General features: G+C 36.7%; 1 pseudogene; it reads right to left on the minus strand.

Moving 5' to 3' along the window:
• Positions 1-14724: 14724 nt before the first annotated feature.
• On the minus strand, positions 14725-17134 carry LOC146888371 (uncharacterized; annotated as a pseudogene).
• Positions 17135-18201: the final 1067 nt, after the last annotated feature.

Below are 18201 nucleotides of genomic sequence, written 5' to 3' on the forward strand. Positions count from 1 at the left end.
TAATATGTTTTTCATCATCTTTTCATCTATTAATCTATTCCCATGAATATAAACGTTCCGATAGTTAAATTTAAGTTCCAATACCTATTTCTAGTTTTGAAAGTTTTAGTAGTTAAATCTATTAATTCAGTTTTCTAAGCTATGTTAAAATTATATTTTTTACTATAATTTATTTTGCCAAATTATTTGTTCCAATAGTAAATTAGGATCATTTTACACTTGTTTGCTTGTTCATCTCATTAATAAATCCAATTTTCATAATAAATTAGGTGATCCACATTTGCTAAAAATTTTGATATGCCACTATTGGTTATGTTGCTAGATTTACTTTTAAAAAGTGAATTGGTGAATTATGTGTTGTTTAATAGTTTTACATGCATCTTATGCATCATTTTAGAGATTCAAATAGGTTTCCATTCATGACATTACATCTAACTCAATTTTGGTTTTTATTTTGAATATGTGAATTTGCCATAGTTTAATGTTTCTACATGCATCTCATACATGCTTGTACTGTTTCAATTAGGTTCCAAGCATCTGCATTGCATGCAATTCAAAATTACATATCAAACCAGATAAACTACTTATTGTCATGCTGATATAAAGTACATTTGCTATCAAAGTTGCCAATTTTGGTTTTCATAGTGATTTATTACATTTTGAGTTATTAGATAGTTTTGCATGCATATTGTAACACCTCTTTCAAGATGTCACATGTATGATTTTTTTTTTCTTTTAAAACATGAAGCACAACATCTGATACCATCCTATAAGATAAGAATTTTTTTCACAATTGTTTTTATCTCAAACAACACCTGATAAAAGATTCATCCAAACCTCTTTATTCATCAAGATGAAAACATCGTTCATATAATCAATTAACTTAAATCGTTCGATGAGGTTTAATATTAAATCCTTCATGTGAAAACTCAAAACCACTACACTATTACATTTTATTTCAAAAGAACCTTTTCAAAGGTCAAAATAAAACTTCCCAGACATTCTCCACGAACTCCTCACACTTAAGCTTCTCCAACAGTATATGCATCAACATCTACTCATGTATAACGTAAGTCATACGATCATCATAGGTGGAAACCACATCCACAAACATGCAAGGGTGAGCTAACCATATATCACATCACATAACAAGAATATTAACATGTAACACACGTAGCATATATAATGTAACATAACTCATTCATAAAAAAAAATCCACCAACATGTTCTAGACACCACAACTTGAACGCATCAGAATATTACCACCAAGTAATATTAACGGTATGACATTCTCTCATAATTAACCAATATACCCTTCTTGTGCACCAACGCCTCCTGAAAAAGTCTCATTCCCTACTTTTCATAGACTTACTCAACAAAGCCTTAGGTGGAGCACTCTTGCTAAGCTCATGCTAAAGACTTATAAAGTAACGAAATCCCTTTACCCTAACTCAAAAAAGTCCTCTGAGTAAAGAAACCATCATGGCTTTACAACTATTAGAGTGTTCATATTGTCTGAAAACATATGCACACTCATTCATGCCACACCTCATCACATCATACCATCTCATACATATGTACATATAGTTCACATAATCACACAAGTGTACAAGCATTCATCATACCATGACATACATGCATCACAATCCCTAACATAATGCATGATCCTAAACCACTTACTACAATATGTTAAAGCTTAGATATGGGCAGTGAATTGATGTAGGATCATAAGACAACAAAATTAAAAATAGTAACCACAATTCTGGATTGTTTATGACTTATGCATTGGTTCCTAACTTCTCAATTCCTCGTAGTCAAGTTTTTTCATGGTTTGTTTAGAGTTAATGACTTATGTTGTTTATGTCAGTTGCAATTTTGGTCCTTCAGTTTTAAATTCTGTTCACTTTAAATTCTTGTGGCTGATTCTTGTTGCTCTTATTTAGTTTAAGTAGTGTGTTGTGGTTTTTTGTATGCTTGTGCTGCGAAGATAGTATTTGAGTATGATTCACAAATTTGTACACAACTTTAGTTCCTTTTTGAAACCCATATGACCCCAAAGTGGCCACAATCTTTTGAGATGTCTTCTCGAGAGCAGAGGAAGCATATTCCAATCACTGAATAAATTTTTAGTTTAAACATTATCTTGCATTATTGATTTTTTTCCTTGCATTTATTTGAAACCTTTCTAATTTCCCACCAGTAGAACACATACCTTGGTAGATCAATAGGGCTTTTATTTGGCTTTTAATAAGGATAGGGGTAAGATAAAGGGTATTGAGGCTAAGACCTTTAGTGGAATGAAGAACACAAAGTGTTACACCTTGAGGATTTGTTCCAATTTAATATCCTTTTGTTGCCTATTTTCATTTCTTTTTTTCTTCTTTTCAAGGCTTGTGTATTTTGATCCAAATAAATGTAGTAGTTTGCCTCTTGTTGAACACCAATAAGCTCAATCTCACCTTTTCTAATAGAGTCCAGAAAAATTAATTTATGGTTTAAATTGTTAATCTTTAGTAGATTACCAACTACCAAAAGAGGATGTAAATCCCTATATCCATAAAGATCTATCTTAAATGCCTTCGACATTCACTTTCGAGCATGTGCTATGTGAACATTGAACTCAAGTTCCACAAATTCTAATTGGACAATGAATGTTTGCAAGTGAGTTGAATGAGAATTAGTGCAACTTGAGTTCAAAGTGCATATAGCACATTGATGTAGTCTTGACCCCAACCGAGGATGGAGGAACATGCTTAAGAAGACTAAGAATGTTTAGGAATTAAGTTCATTAATCCTTCATTCCTTTCATTCTTTTTTATTATGTTTGAATTTCCCTAAGTTGACTTGGTTAACTTAACCTTGGTTCACTTGTTTACTTTGACTAGGGTTGACTAGTTGGCTAAAGTTGACTTAACCTAAGTCAACATGATAATCTTTTTTTATGTGTTTTGTAGGTTTAGTTAAGGTTAAGTATGGTGGATGATGTGACGCATGCAAGGTGGAAAGCATAGGTGACTTGGCACCTTGGTGGATGAGAGAGGAAAGCATAAAGCAAAAAGCACATGTACCTTGTACCATCTTTGTACCACTTAGTCTCCTTTGTCTTTAGCACCTTTTTGGCCATTTGCGAGACATTTGGCACACATTTTTTTTAGGCCTTTAAGGCTTGGTTGAAAATCACATAGCACACATCATAGTAATTCATTTTGTCTCTCATTTTGTAACCTAATTTGCCTTAGTTTCTAGAAGCTAGGGTTAGGATTTTGTAAAGACATCCTTGTGTATCTTTTATTTGCTTAGAGAACCCTTAACTCTTCTATATAAGGGGTTTAATATGTTAAAATATCTAATTCTTTCATAATGTCCAATCCTAATTGGCTTATGTGGTAGTACCTGAAGTCCATCAACAAGACCCTTATTAACAAGATCATAATTCACTTTGTACATTATTAGGAGTTTTCGTTATATAGTTTGATTGTTAGGAATTTTCATTATAAGGATTTTCTTGTATATGTTCATTATATAGATGTTCAATCTCGGCACATAATGCAAGCATTCTTTCCTTAGGTGAAGAGGGAGGTGTTTTACCAAGATGTTTAGAATTTGAAGATGCTTGATAAGCTTTCCTTGAGGGTGTTCCTTTTACTTTCGCTAGACGATTGAGAACCTTCTCCTTTCCATGTAACTTAAATCAAGTACCCTTTGTATGGCCAAATTTCTTACAACGAAAGCACCAATGCTCTTCCTTACCTTTTAAGCTAAGTTTCAGACTTGCAAGATTTAAAGTCCCAGGTTGGAAGTCTTTTTGGAGAACATGGTAGCTCCTTCACTGGCCCATTTATCATGGCCATTTAACAAGCCTCCGCACCTTGGACAATGAAGAAGACTTCAGAAAGAGAAGGAAGTTTTTCCTTCCCAAGAATTTGAGCCCTAATAGTATCATATTCAGGATTTAATCATGACAAGAACTCACATATTTGAGATCGTTCAACAAATTAAGCAAGTGTGATAGCATCTTTTGTTAAATTATTTAAAAGTAAAGGTTAAAGATGATGTAATTTCTTTTATTTGCTATTATTATTTGAAAATATTTAGATGATTGTTGTTTTGATTTAAAGTATAAGTTTTTACTTAAGTACATTTTTAAAAACTGTAAGACCCGAGAAATTTAAATAATTAAATAAATAATTATTTAATAAACGTGGGTAGTAGGAGCCTTTATGGCATTTAATGCAAATTGTTATAATGTGGAAAAGTACTAGCTTAAGTGGTTGAAAGTACTTGATTGTGTGAGAGGACTTGGGTTCATGTCCTATGTGTGCCAATTCTATGTTATTTTAATGAGTATTATTTTAATGATTATGTATGAATGCGATTGGTGATAATGTAATCCTAAAATTACAGGAATTATCATGAAACATGAATTGGATGAATTGGTTGTGCATTAATTTAGTAATTGAGGGGTTGTGGGTTCAAACCTTGTTAAGAACGAATTTAACTTTCTTTTTGCCAAATTTTCTTTTGGCATGAATATGAAAGGGCTTAGGAACCCAAGCAGCCAAGACAGGCAACTTAGGTTAGGGGGCTGAAAACATTCTGTTAATGATCATTGAATAACCATTAAACCAATTCTAAGTTAATTTTCGTTTTATTGGAGTAAAGGGTGATTAAGGGGTATTAACTCAGAGAGAGAAGGGAATTAGAGGAGAGCAGAGTATTGTATTTTCGTGTGAGTCACTGGGCCGAGAAGTTCTAGAGAATTATTGTTGATAGTAGAGAAGATTTGGAGTGGAAGCCATTGTTGGAGGGGGAGCAAAGGAATCCAAGTAAGGGGAGTTGTTTTCTTATGTGTTTGATTCGTGTATATTGTATCGTGCTCTGGTATGATCAAATTGCATGACTTCCACTCCTTTCTTCGTTGTTTTTAGTAGGTTTCTGGGTTTTTCCCAGAAACCGTCGTGCGACCCAACCCTTACCGCTAGGAAACACCTCACATTTTGATTGTGTTCTTGGTTCTGGCATGAACCGCTTGACGATGATGAATAACCGCTAGACGGTGTGACGTTGTTCGCGATTGGTTGGTGTTATTTGATGCGAGAGTCCTTGTGGCTTCCAGAAATTTTTGTTGAATCTTTGTACGTGGTGTTGAAAGCTATTAATCGAATGGAATTATGTTGAGTAATTACCTGTATGACAAGGACGATGGGGTGATTATGAATTGTGAGAAGGGATGAAAGAGAATAATTAGGAAATTGATTTATAGCGGGTAATTGGCATTTAGTCTGGGCAATTTTGATGCATACTTACTTCTAGGATTGCGAACGATTTCGGCCTAGTGGGCGGTGAGACAAGACAACAAGGAGCAAGGGATTCCGCAAGCGATGGCTGGAATTTTTCAGCCTGGCAGTTTGTTGGTACGTGGAATTTTGATTCGGGTATTGGTCCGTGATGGGAAATTGGAGGAACGAGAATAGTAGGCTTAAGTTGTAATAAACTAGAATATAGAAATGTAAAGTGTACGATTTTATGGTTATATGTGTATGTGATAGGCAATATGGACCTAGAATCCAAAACAGACTAAAGGATAATGGTAAGTGGGATTGTAGGAGTTGGGAAGGTAAGATTTCATTGAGTTATAGATTGGAACTCTTGGAAGATTTAATATGGCAGATTAAGTAATTCACAAGAATTAGGTAACTTAATTGGAAGGTAAGTGAAGAAAAATGTTAATATCAATGCAGAGCAGTAGTAAGAATTGTCTAAGTGTAAGGTATTGGATTGGTGGTTTTCTTTCCATAGGTTTGATTGGGATATTATGCAAAGTTAAAGTGCTTGGTAAAAGTATAGGTCTTGATTAATTGACTTGACAACTACGAATAATAGACATTGAACCATGTGATGGCTGTGGATTACCAAGAGTGTAACCTTGACTTGACTAGTGTATTTCTGGATTGCTGGGATGGCTTGGGCTGTAGGCCAATCTGTGTTTGGATGCATAAAAATCAGTAAAAGTTTCACTACTGGTATAACGCTTGTCGGTACGGGTGTGTGCGCCAGGCGGTAGGACCTCTAGGGAAGTCCCTGCACCGCGTGGTGCCTGGCGGCAAGGTGTGTTCCACCAGACGATACACCCTGCAAAAGTGGGTCTGCTTGAGCCTAGCGCCTGGCGGCGAGGACATCCCGCCAGGCGATCTGTGCAGGTTTCGCGTAGCGGCGCTTAGGCTGCGCTAGGCGATAATGCTGCAGTTAGTGGCTTGCGTGTGTTGCTTGTAAGCACTGATGCTATACTTGGATCAGGAGATGTTGTGCCATGAACGGGTAGGTTCATGGATGGTGGTGAACACGTGATGATATGAGCGGGGAGGTTCATATCCAGTTACTCTCATGTGGGGATACGAGCAAGGTAGGTTCATATGTTCTGTGCTCACACTTGGGAGATGCTGCGTGTGGGAAGGTACGTAGCTGGTGGATCACGTGTGTTGGACTACGGGTGGGCAAGTCCGTAGGGCAGGACCATGAGCGGGGAGGTTCATAGAGTAGGACTACAAGCGGGGAGGTTCGTAGAGGTAGGACCACGAGTAGGTAGGTTCGTGTGAGCATCACAAATCCTGAATCCAAGACTAACTATTTGTATGATTTGAAGTTTGAAAATCCTAGGGGTATTAAGGTCTTGGCCAAGAACTAACTAGGATGAATAAGATGGGTGCATTGCTTATATTCTGCTACATTATATGTTATTTTTATTTTTATTTTTATTTTTATAAGCTCACCCTTTCTGTTTGTGATTGTTGATGATCGTGTGATTCATTACACGGGAGCAGATGATGCTACAGGTGATGTTGTTGATGCGTAGATGCGGAGAGATGGCTAGCTTGGGATATTGTGAGCTAGGGATTTTTACCGTGTTTTCATTTGTTTATCGAACTTTGGAACTTGTAAGACATTATACGCTAGTTTCATTTAAATTTTGGCAAACTGGATTTTATTTTAAATTTTTCCGTGTTTGGGAATAATAACATGACATTTGAATTTAAACTCTTATTTATTTCATTTAATTAAGTAATTTCCAGTAGGGATGTTACATTTGGTATCAGAGCAAAAGTTCTAAGTTTTTGGGGAACTTGGGGAGTGAGCTTACCACGTTTTGTTTGTAAACTTGTGTTGTGTTATTGATTGTTTGTTATAATCTGAGTTGTTTAATGTTAACAGCTCAAAAAAATATGGCATGCAAAGGTAATGGCAAACCGGAGGTGTAGAAATACCGCTGGAGTTGACGAGATTGCTAATGCAATCCATAGGATGGTGGACGCGATGCAACCTGTGGCAGCGTAGTTGAGGGCGATGATTCCACCAGTCAGACCTGTGACGATTGAAGATAGCATGCGTCATAAGCCAGCGAAATTCACAAGGAAAGCCACCCCAGATGAGGCAAACGCATGGCTACATGAATGTGAGAAGATCTTCAGGGTAATTAAGTGCACAAAGGCCCAGAAGCCTACATTTGCCACATTCCTATTGGTGACAAATGTAGAATACTAGTGGATGGGGATGCAGCAATAGATGAAGACCCGAGAGGAGGAGGTGACATGGGTCAACTTTTGTAGGAGGTTCCTGGAGAAGTACTTTCCAGACAGCGCTAGAAATGAGTGCGAAGTCGAGTTCTTCACCCTGTAGCAGGGGAATAAGATAGTACAGGCGTACGTGGAATGATTCGAGTATCTTGCGAGGTTCTACTCGTAGGCGGTCACAGAAGAGTGGCACTACAAGAAGTTTGAGGATGGATTGAAACATGAGCTGCGTCGGTTCATTGTACCATTGAGGGTACGTGAGTTCCCGATCTTGGTGGAGCAGGCCAAGAGTGTTGAGCAGCTTAAGATGGGGCCCAGTCGAGTCAGCCGACCTCAGAAGAATAGTGTAGAGGGTTGGCAACAGAAAATGCCCTAGTATAGACCACTGTCATCTTCTCGGAAGCTACAATGTTATAATTGTGGTGGGGAGCACCTTAGGAGGAACGGCACGAAGCCCGCGGGCAATGGAGGACGTAGCGATAGCACCCGCAAGTGCTATACGTGTGACCAGCCATGACATTTTTGCTAACAAATGTCCTAATAAGAAGACTACTACAGGAACACGATCTCAACCACCCTCGACAGAGAGGCCTAGAGCAGCAGGCTAAGTTTTTGCTATGACCAGTACAGAAGCCACCCAGTCAGGTAGCCTTATACTTGACTATTGTTTATTGTTGGGTAACAGTGTGTTAGTGTTATTTGACTCAAGAGCTTCGCACTCTTTCATATCCCACGACTGTGTGAAGAAACTGGGATTGTCGACTCGTGACTTGGGATGCGAGTTAATAGTCTCGACATCAGCATCTGGACAAGTTTCAACCAATTCTGCCTGTGTTGGATGCTCGCTAGAAGTAGAGGGCCGAAGATTCAAGGTGAATCTTATATGCTTGCCTTTGAACGGATTAGATGTAATATTGGGAATGGACTGGTTGTCTATCAACCATGTTGTGATTGACTGTGGACGGCGCATAATGATATTCTCAGAACAACAAGGGGTAGAATTGATATCGTCCCAAGAGGCGGTGAAAGAGATGAAGGGATGAGCTACTTGTTTTGTGATAGTGGCTTAAGCTGAAAAGAAAAGCATAAAAGAGCAGATCAAAAGAATACCAGTGGTGGATGAATATGCTAACGTGTTTCCATATGAAATACCCGAGTTGCCACCAAGCAGGGACATAAATTTCTCGATTGATCTAATCCCTGGAGTGGTTCCAATGTCGACGGCTCCTTACAGAATGGCACCAACAGAACTAACAGAACTGAAGAAGCAGATCGATAATTTGCTAGAGAAGAAATTCATCAGACCTAGGGCATCTCCGTGGTGAGCTCCGGTGTTACTGGTGAAGAAGAATGATGGGAGTTCCCGGTAGTGCGTAGATTATCGGTAGTTGAATAAATTAACGATAAAGAACAAGTACCCACTGCCGAGGATTGATGATCTCCTAGATCAGCTGAGAGGGGCAAGTGTGTTCTCCAAAATTGACTTGAGGTCTGGATACCATCAGATCTTAGTCAAACCAGAGGACGTTCAGAAGATGACACTCCGATCGAGATATGGACATTACGAGTATGTAGTAATGCCATTTGAAGTAACTAATGCTCTAACAGTCTTCATGGATTACATGAATCGGATTTTTCGCCCCTATTTGGATAAGTTTGTGGTGGTGTTCATAGATGACATTCTCATCTACTCCTAGAATAAGGAGGAGCATGGATATCATCTGAGAATTGTATTAGAGGTACTCAAAGAACATCATTTTTATGGCTATCTGTCAAAGCGCAAGTTCTTGTTAGAAGAGCTATAGTTTCTGGGGCATGTTATCTCTTCACATGGTATTGCAGTAGACCCGAGCAAGATTGATAGAGTGCTGAAATAGGAAAGACCACGGACGTTAACCGAGGTGCGAAGTATCCTAGGACTGGCTGGGTATTATATAAGGTTTGTGGAAGGGTTCTAAAAAATGGTGAGTCCTCTAACCCAACTCACTAGAAAAGATCAACCCTTCTCCTGGACAGATAAATGTGAAGGGTGCTCTGAGGAGATGAAGAGGAGATTGACTACAGCTCTAGTACTCGCTATTCCAAACACTAGTAAGAAGTTTGAGGTATATTATGATGCATCCTATCAGGGTTTGTGGTGTGTATTGATGAAGGAGAAAAGGCCAGTAGCTTATGCTTCTAAGTAGTTGAAAGTGCGTGAGAAGAACTACCCCACCCATGATTTAGAGTTGGCTGTTGTAGTTAAGACATGGAGACACTACTTGTATGGCTCCTAGTTCCACGTTTTCAGTGATCACAAAAGCCTGAAATACATGTTTGATCAAAAGGAGTTGAATATGAGACAACAACAATGGATGTAGTATCTCAAGGACTATGATTTTGAGTTACTTTACCATCTTGATAAAGCAAACATAGTGGCGGATGCCTTGAGTCGGAAGACGATACATATGTCAGTAATGATGGTGAAAGAGTTAGAATTAATTGAGAAACTCAAGGATATGAATCTGGGTATACAAGTGGGAGAGGATTCCATTAGGTGTAGTGTACTGACACTAACTAATGACGTCTTGGGGTGATATGAGATGAGCAGAAAAATGATGCTGAGCTGCAGCATTTTGTGAGCTGGTTAGGAACCTAGAAAGGGAAGGATTACCGGATGGGGTTAGATGGCATCCTTCAATTCAGAGATAGAGCTTATTTATCGATGAATTGGAGGTTGAGGAAGCAAATTCTGGAAGAGGGTCACAAAAGTTGTCTTAGCATACATCCAGGTATGACTAAAGATGTATAAGGATCTGAAACAGTCTTTCTAGTGGAACAAAATGAAAACTAATGTCGCCGACTTTGTGGCATCATGCTTGGTGTGTCAAAAGGCAAAGATTGAACACCAAAGGCCAGGTGGTACATTACAGCTGCTAGATATCCAGTAGTGGAAATGGGATAGCATCGCAATGGACTTCGTGACGCATCTGCTGAGGTCTGCTAAAGGGCATGATTCAATTTGGGTGATCATAAACAGGTTGACTAAGTGTGCCCATTTCTTAGCAATTAATCAGAAGATGTTGATGGACAAGATGGCTGAGCTATATGTTAGAGACGTAGTCAGATTGCATGGGGTGCCGACTAGCATCATATTTGACAAATAACCGAGATTCACTTCTCGCTTTTGGCAGTCTCTACAGGCAGCGTTGGGGACTTATTTGCGGATGAGTTCTGCGTATCATCCTCAGACTGATGGGCAGTCTGAGAGGACGATCTAGTCATTGGAGGATCTACTACAAGCTTGTGTGTTGGATCATATGGGAAGTTGGAATGAAATGCTTTCATTGGTGGAATTTACGTACAACAACAATTATCACTTCAGTATTGGTATGGCACCGTATGAGGCATTGTATGGGCGGCGATGTAGGACACCGCTATGTTGGAATCAGGATGGTGAGTCACTAGTGTTGGGCCCAGAGTTTTTAAAGCAAACGTCGGATAAAGTCAAAATTATCCAAGATCGCATGAAAGCAACTCAGAGAAGATAAAAGTCCTATGCAGATAAGAGTTAATGACCTTTGGAGTTTGAGGTAGGGGATCATGTGTTCCTAAGAGTCACACCGACGATTGGTATTGGAAGGGCTATCAAATCAAGGAAGTTAACTCCGAGATTTGTTGGGCCATATCAGATTTTGAGGAGGATCGGCGCTGCAACGTATGAGATTGCATTGCCACCGCACTTGGCGATCTTGCACAACGTATTTCATGTTTCTCAGCTGAGGAAATACATAGCAGATTTGTCACATGTGCTGGAGTCGGATGACATTCAGATCAATGAGGACTTGACAGTGAACACATGACTAGTGGGGATACTCAACTCACAAGTGAAAAAGCTATGAGGAAAGGACATAAAGACCGTGAAAATGCTCTAGGACGAGGCTACTCAGGAGATGACTTGGGAGATGGAGGATCACATGAGGCAATCCTACCCGCACTTGTTTCCTAGTAAGTCCCATTTTTGAGGACGAAAACCTTTTAAGGTGGGCGAAATGTAAGACCCGAGAAATTTAAATAATTAAATAAATAATTATTTACTAAATACGGGTAATAGGAGCCTTTATGGCATTTAATGCGAATTGTTATGACATGGAAAAGTACTAGCTCAAGTGGTTGAGAGTACATGATTGTGTCAAGTCCTATGTGTGCTAATTGTATGTTATTTTAATATGAGTATTATTTTAATGATTGTGTATGAATGTGATTGGTGATAATGTAATCCTAAAATTATAGGAACTATCACGAAACATGAATTGGTTGAATTGGTTATGCACTGATTTGGTAATTTAGGGGTTGTGGGTTCAAACCTTGGTAAGAACGAATTTAACTTTCTTTTTGCCAAATTTTCTTTTGGCATGAATATGAAAGGGCTTAGGAACCCTAGCAGCCAAGACAGGCAGCTTAGGTTAGGGGGCTGAAAACATTCTGTTAATGATCATTGAATAACCATTAAACCAATTCTAAGTTAATTTTCGTTTTAGTGGAGTAAAGGGTGATTAAGGGGGTATTAACTCAGAGAGAGAAGGGAATTAGAGGAGAGGATAGTATTGTATTTTCGTGTGAGTCACTAGGTAGAGAAGTTCTAGCGAATTGTTACAGGTTGCAGAGAAGAATTGAAGCGGAAGCCATTGTTGGAGGGGGAGCAAAGGTTAAGAGAGCTTTTGGGTTCGAGACACCCACCATATTTGAATTTGGAGCAAGGAATCCAGGTAAGGGGAGTTGTTTTCTTATGTGTTTGATTCGTGTATATTGTATCGTGCTCTACTATGATCAAATTGCATGATTTAAACTCCTTTCTGCGTTGTTTTTAGTAGGTTTCTGGGATTTTCCAGAAATCACCTGAACGTGTCAAACAGTATAAACAACTCAAATAGAATCTTGAAATGCATATGAAACGTCAAATAAACCTAACAAAATTTGATTAAAAGGACTAAACTCACGTATTTCAAAAGATGAAGGACTAAATTGGTCCCAAGTTTCGAAATGGACTAATTCCAAAGTTCACTAAAAGTTAAGGGACCAAAAACATATTTAACCCTATTTAATTTTCCACAAAAATAATAATAAAAGGATGTACAAAAGAAACAAATTTTTTTTTTGTTTTTTGGGTCCAACAAGGATTAATCCTCGCTCCTACGTATCTCCATATACAAAGGAGAATCAGGGTTACGTAGTTCTTTAATGAAAACACAATTCAGAAAACTATTTGGAAAAGGATTTGATTTTTTTTTATAATTTTGAAAATATTTTATTTAAATTTTTAGTATTTTGAATTAATTTAAAATTGGTGTCATGCGACGCGAGCGGTCGAACAAACACAGAAAATAAATTCTTTTATTTTATAATCTTTATTTTTCATTATTTTCTAATCTTTATAATTTTTCATATTTTTTTGGAGTTATTTGAAAGTGTGTGTGGATGTCACTGTAACGTGAGAAACTGGATAGATATCAGAGAGTAAACAAATAAAGCTATTTTTAAATTTTAGATCTTTATGTATTTTTTAGAAAAAACAAAAGTCTAAATTGGGTATCATGCACCGCGGGCGGCCGGACAGGCACTAAAGAAATGGATTAAATATTTTTTTTGATGATTTAAAAAAATAATGAAAATTGGATAAAAAAATTTCAATAATTTTCTTCTATATCAATCTCACCCTCTCATTTTTTACATTACAAATACATTTTATCTTTTCTTTTTTCTTACCTCCTTTTCTAATATTTTTCTTTTTTTCCTAAGAGAGATAAAAATAAGATGTGTCATTGTGGGTGGTAATGAGAAAGAAAGAGAAAGTGTAGAGAATGTTTTTTTTCGATCCCTTTCATATGATAGGATGCGTATTTATATTCACACATTGTAATATCAATGTCATCCTAGCCTTAATTGTAATGAACAATATAAGGAAGAAATTTGTCATGATAGTAGGACATTACGAAAATCAAATCGCGGCAAATCAGAGCACAATATCAATCATCATTAGTAATATTGATTCTAATCATTAGAAGAGATATTGCTTCTAATTATTAGAATCATATCACTATTTTCTCTATCAAAGGGTAGAAAATATGTTGGGTTGTTGGACTCATGAGAAGGAGTGTCATAATTAAAAATTAATTGGCCTCTTCCTTCTTTTTTTCCTTTTTATTCTCTTTTTTTTCCTCTCTCCCTTTATTTTTATTTTTTTGCTCAAATTAAAATTTGAAAATCTTTGAAGAAATTTTTATTTCACCATTTTATATTTACCCCATTAACTAAAAAACATCTTTTTATTTTTATTATTTTGAAAATAAATTTATTCAACTGGACGAAATTGGGTGTTGACAATAGTTGATATCTTGGATGCGTTATGTTATAGTATGGTAACGATAGGTGAGTTATGTGTGGTGAGTGTGTGTGTGTGTGTATGTGTGTATATATATATATATATATATATATATATATATATATATATATATTATGTGTTGTGTACACGATTATCCCACCTTACATGTTGTGGTTGTGGTTTCTACCTGTGATTATATAACTTTTGTTATTTGGGAGCACATGTTGATGCAAATGCTAGTGGAAATGCTTAGTTGTTGGAGCTCGTGGGAAAGACGTGGGAGTTTACTTAAAGTCTTGGTAACTATTTTTGAATATAATGTAATAATCGGCTACTTTGAAAGTTTATTTTCTTTCAAAAGGTTTTGTAAAAAGTTTATTTAATGACTCGTGTTGGAATGGTTGGGTGCAAATTTTAATAATATTTCATTTTGGATTGATGAAATTTTCTTTGAATGTTTTTGGTAAGTGGTTTGAGACAAGTTATTTGTGAAAGTTCCTATCTAAATAGAACGGTATCAGAGTTTCTTTTGGATGGTTTGGAAATTTTAAATTTTCAAGTTGCATCTCGAAAGGGGTGTTACATTTGCCATCATCCCCTCCCTCTTCAAAATTATTTGTCCTCAAATCTGCAGGTTTGACTTTCTTTCCTCGAGGTCAAATACCCTTACAAAAAAAAAAAGACAAGGTAAGTGTTGTTAGAATAATCATTCAAAGCATGTAGCTCCAAAGGATCATACACCTTTGATCAAGTGAATGATCAAGGCATTGGAGTTTAGGAGCATTCCCATTTAAGCTATTGTTTGCCTTCTATTGAATGCATGTGATTTTGGAGTGACTTCCCTTTTCAACACAAGGTTTTATTAGGTCTTGTCTTTCCATTCTACTAGAGGAAGATAGGAAGAAGACCTCTTTTGAATCTTCACACAAGCCTTTGGCCCTTAACATGAGTATTCTTTTAATGGACACTCATTGAACTTGTGTGTATTACTTTGACACTTAAAGTATTTGATTTCACTTTTGTGTTTGTAAGTGTCGTGACTTTTCTTTTTATCTTTTTCTTGTACTCTCTTATTTTTCATTTGCACATTATCCTCTACCACTTGAGATGATATTAGAGGGTGAACACAAACTTTCTACCCTTGTTGATGAAGGTTATCTCATTGTTATGGCCATTGTGTATGGTTTGCTTTTCAAAATGTCAAGGTCTTCCCAACAAGATGTGACAAGCTTCCATAGGTATTATGTCACATAGCACACTATCCTCATAATTCCCTATGGAAAACTTAACCTCCATTTGTTGATTAATTATCATGTCCTCCTCATCATTAAGCCATTGGAATTTGTAAGGTTGTGGATGAGGCAAGATAGTTAATGCTAACTTTTCAACCAACCTAGTGCTACAACAATTGAAACACGAGCCACTATCCATAATGAAAGAACATGTATTTTCTAAAACTTTACATCTTGTGTGAAAGATGTTCTCTCTTTACGTTTGATCTTGGGGACTAGATTGTTTGTGGAGAGTTCTTCTTAACACAAGAAGATATTCATTGCAAGGGTAGGCATCCTCACCTTTAGGTGCGCTAATTTCCTCACTCCTATTATCACTCTCCTCATCTTGGCTACTATATACATCAATACCCCTTAAGATCATGCTCCTTTTGGTAGGGCATTGTGATGAAATGTGACCTCTACCAAGACACACTTGAAGAACTTGATATCACTAGTGCGATTATGTGATGATGTTCCTTCCTTTTTCTTCTTTTTCTCCTTATCTTCTCTTTTTTCTTTTCCTAAGCTCCTAGAAGGTTCTTCTTATACCAATTGCTTGCCCTCCCTCTTGTAGTCTTTCTTAAGACTAGAGTTAGAGTGGAAAGCTTTAAACCTTTTCTCAAGAGTTGTTGCACCAAATCATTTTATGCACATTTGTACCAAATCATTCAAATCTCAATATTGTTTCTTCTTCCTCTCTGATTCCCACCTTAATCATGTAAAGCTCCATCTTTTGCCTATACTCATCTACACTCATGTTTCTTTGTTAGAGCCTTTGGAGTTTGTCTTTAAGCTCCATATGATAGTAGGAGGGTACGTGCTTTTTCTCATAGCACTTTTTAAATCATTACAATATTGGACTTGAGGGGAATTGGAGAGTCTTCCTTCTCTCACTATGGAATTCTACCAATACATGGCATTTTCTCAGAAGCTTAAGGTTTCTAGGGAGACCTTAGTTTCCTCAACCACTTGATGGCACTCAAAACGTTGTTCTACTTTCAGTTCCCAATCTAGGTATGCCTCTAAAACTTCTTTTCCATGGAAATGAGGAAGGTCAACTCTAATCTCTCTTGGTGCATGGTCTATCTCATGCTTCCTTCTATGCACTCTTAGTGGAGGAGGTTGATAATATTGATTAACAATTCTACTATCCTTCTCATAGTCTGTGATTTGTGTGGGAGTTTTGAAGCTTTTCCTTGATTGGCTCATAGTTATCAAATTCTCTTGAATCTTCTTCTCATTTTGCCTAAGTATTCTCAGCTCGTCCTCTAGGATGACAAGATGAGCATCCCTTTCAATTTTATCTTTTTCTTTCAGAATTCTTCTTGCTTCCTCGAGAGTTTAAGTGATCTTAGTTCTTAGGTCAAATTGTACAAACTTTGATAAATCCCTAATCTCTAGAGTGTTTCTAAGCCAATTACAAGAGTAACTAGTCTAAAATTAGTTTAGTTAGGTTTCTAGTCTAGTTTTGCAAAAGTAGCTTAATGAGGTGTTTTTAATGCATTTTTGGTGTAATCCTTAAAAGTGTTATTAGTTTGGTCAAATTTAGCATGCATTTTAGGTCCTTAAATCCATAGTGGCATGATAATGTAAGTCTTAATTTGATAGATAAGCTTAGTGTAACATCCAGATCGGATATTATTAATTTTAATAAAACAAAAATAGATAATATAAATAAAACCTCATTTATTAATTATATTGTATTTTTCCAAAACGCGAGAAAATTAAAACCATACATTAATAACAACAACAACAACAACAATAATAATAATAATAATAATAATCGTAAATAAACTCCAAGTTTTACAATTCCAAAACCAATCATAAAACCAACTGAAAAAACTAAAATGAGCTGAAATCGTAAAATCCCCATGTTGCCCCGCTTCGATCAAGGCCTCACTAGAGCCACCTACAACATCATCTGCTCCCATGTAACGCATTACACGATCATCGCCAAACACAAACAGATAGGGTGTGTAAGACCCGAGAAAATTAAATAATTATTTAATGAATGCAGGTAATAGGAGCCTTTATGGAATTTAATACAAATGTTTGTGATGTGGAAAAATACTAGCTCAAGTGGTTGAAAGTAATTATTTATAGGAACGGACTTGGGTTTGAGTCCTATGTATGCCAATTGTATGTTATGTAAATGGTGCATTTTTTTATGTTATATATTGAATGAGAATATTAGTGATAATGTAATCCTAAAATTATAGGGATTATCATGAAACGTGTATTGGTTGAATTGGTTGAGCACTTGCTTTGTGATTGAGGGATTGTGTCTTCTAATCTTGCTGAGAACAAAATTGACTTCTTTACTTTTGCTAATATAATTGTAGTATGAATGTAAGGGTGGGTAGACCCTAGAGACATTGGGCAGCCAAGGGAATGGGAAAAACAACCCATAATGAGCTATGAAAGGCAATTATAAACAATTAAAAAGCCCTTTTTTTTTACCATTACCCATAATTAAGGTCATATAAAAGGGGTAAGATATAAAAGGATTTTTTTAGACTGAAAAACCTAGAGTACTAGAGGGGTGCGAATATTTTTTTAAGAGATGATAGTCATTCTGGGTTGAAAGGAGAGCTACAGTGTTTTTTTGGGAGAGCCAAGGAGGGCTCCTGAGTATCACGAAGTTAAATCTAAAAGTCAACTGAAGCAAGGATTTCCAGGTTAGGGGAGTTCTTTTGCATTTCTTTCTGATTGTGAATTTTCGTGTACTTTGAAATATATGTTGATTGTGTTTGATCATGAATTTTCGTACTCTACATGGTATGATTCAGAGGTATAATTGTTTTGATGTTGTTTGAGCAATCTTTTATGAGTTGTATGAAAATAATGGGGTTTTCTGCATTGGATGTGAATTTTGGTTCAATCTTGAATTTTGATGGTTAATTTAGGGTCTAAATCATATTCAAAATTGCTTGTGCTTTGTGGTGAATCGTGTGTAATGATGAAATGTGACTTGGGTATGAAATTTTGGTGTCTGCGT

The sequence above is a fragment of the Vigna unguiculata genome, chromosome 2 (assembly GCF_037176805.1).
Source record: "Vigna unguiculata cultivar grain cowpea cultivar isolate G323 ecotype 2 chromosome 2, ASM3717680v1, whole genome shotgun sequence".
Classification (NCBI taxonomy): Eukaryota; Viridiplantae; Streptophyta; class Magnoliopsida; order Fabales; family Fabaceae; genus Vigna; species Vigna unguiculata.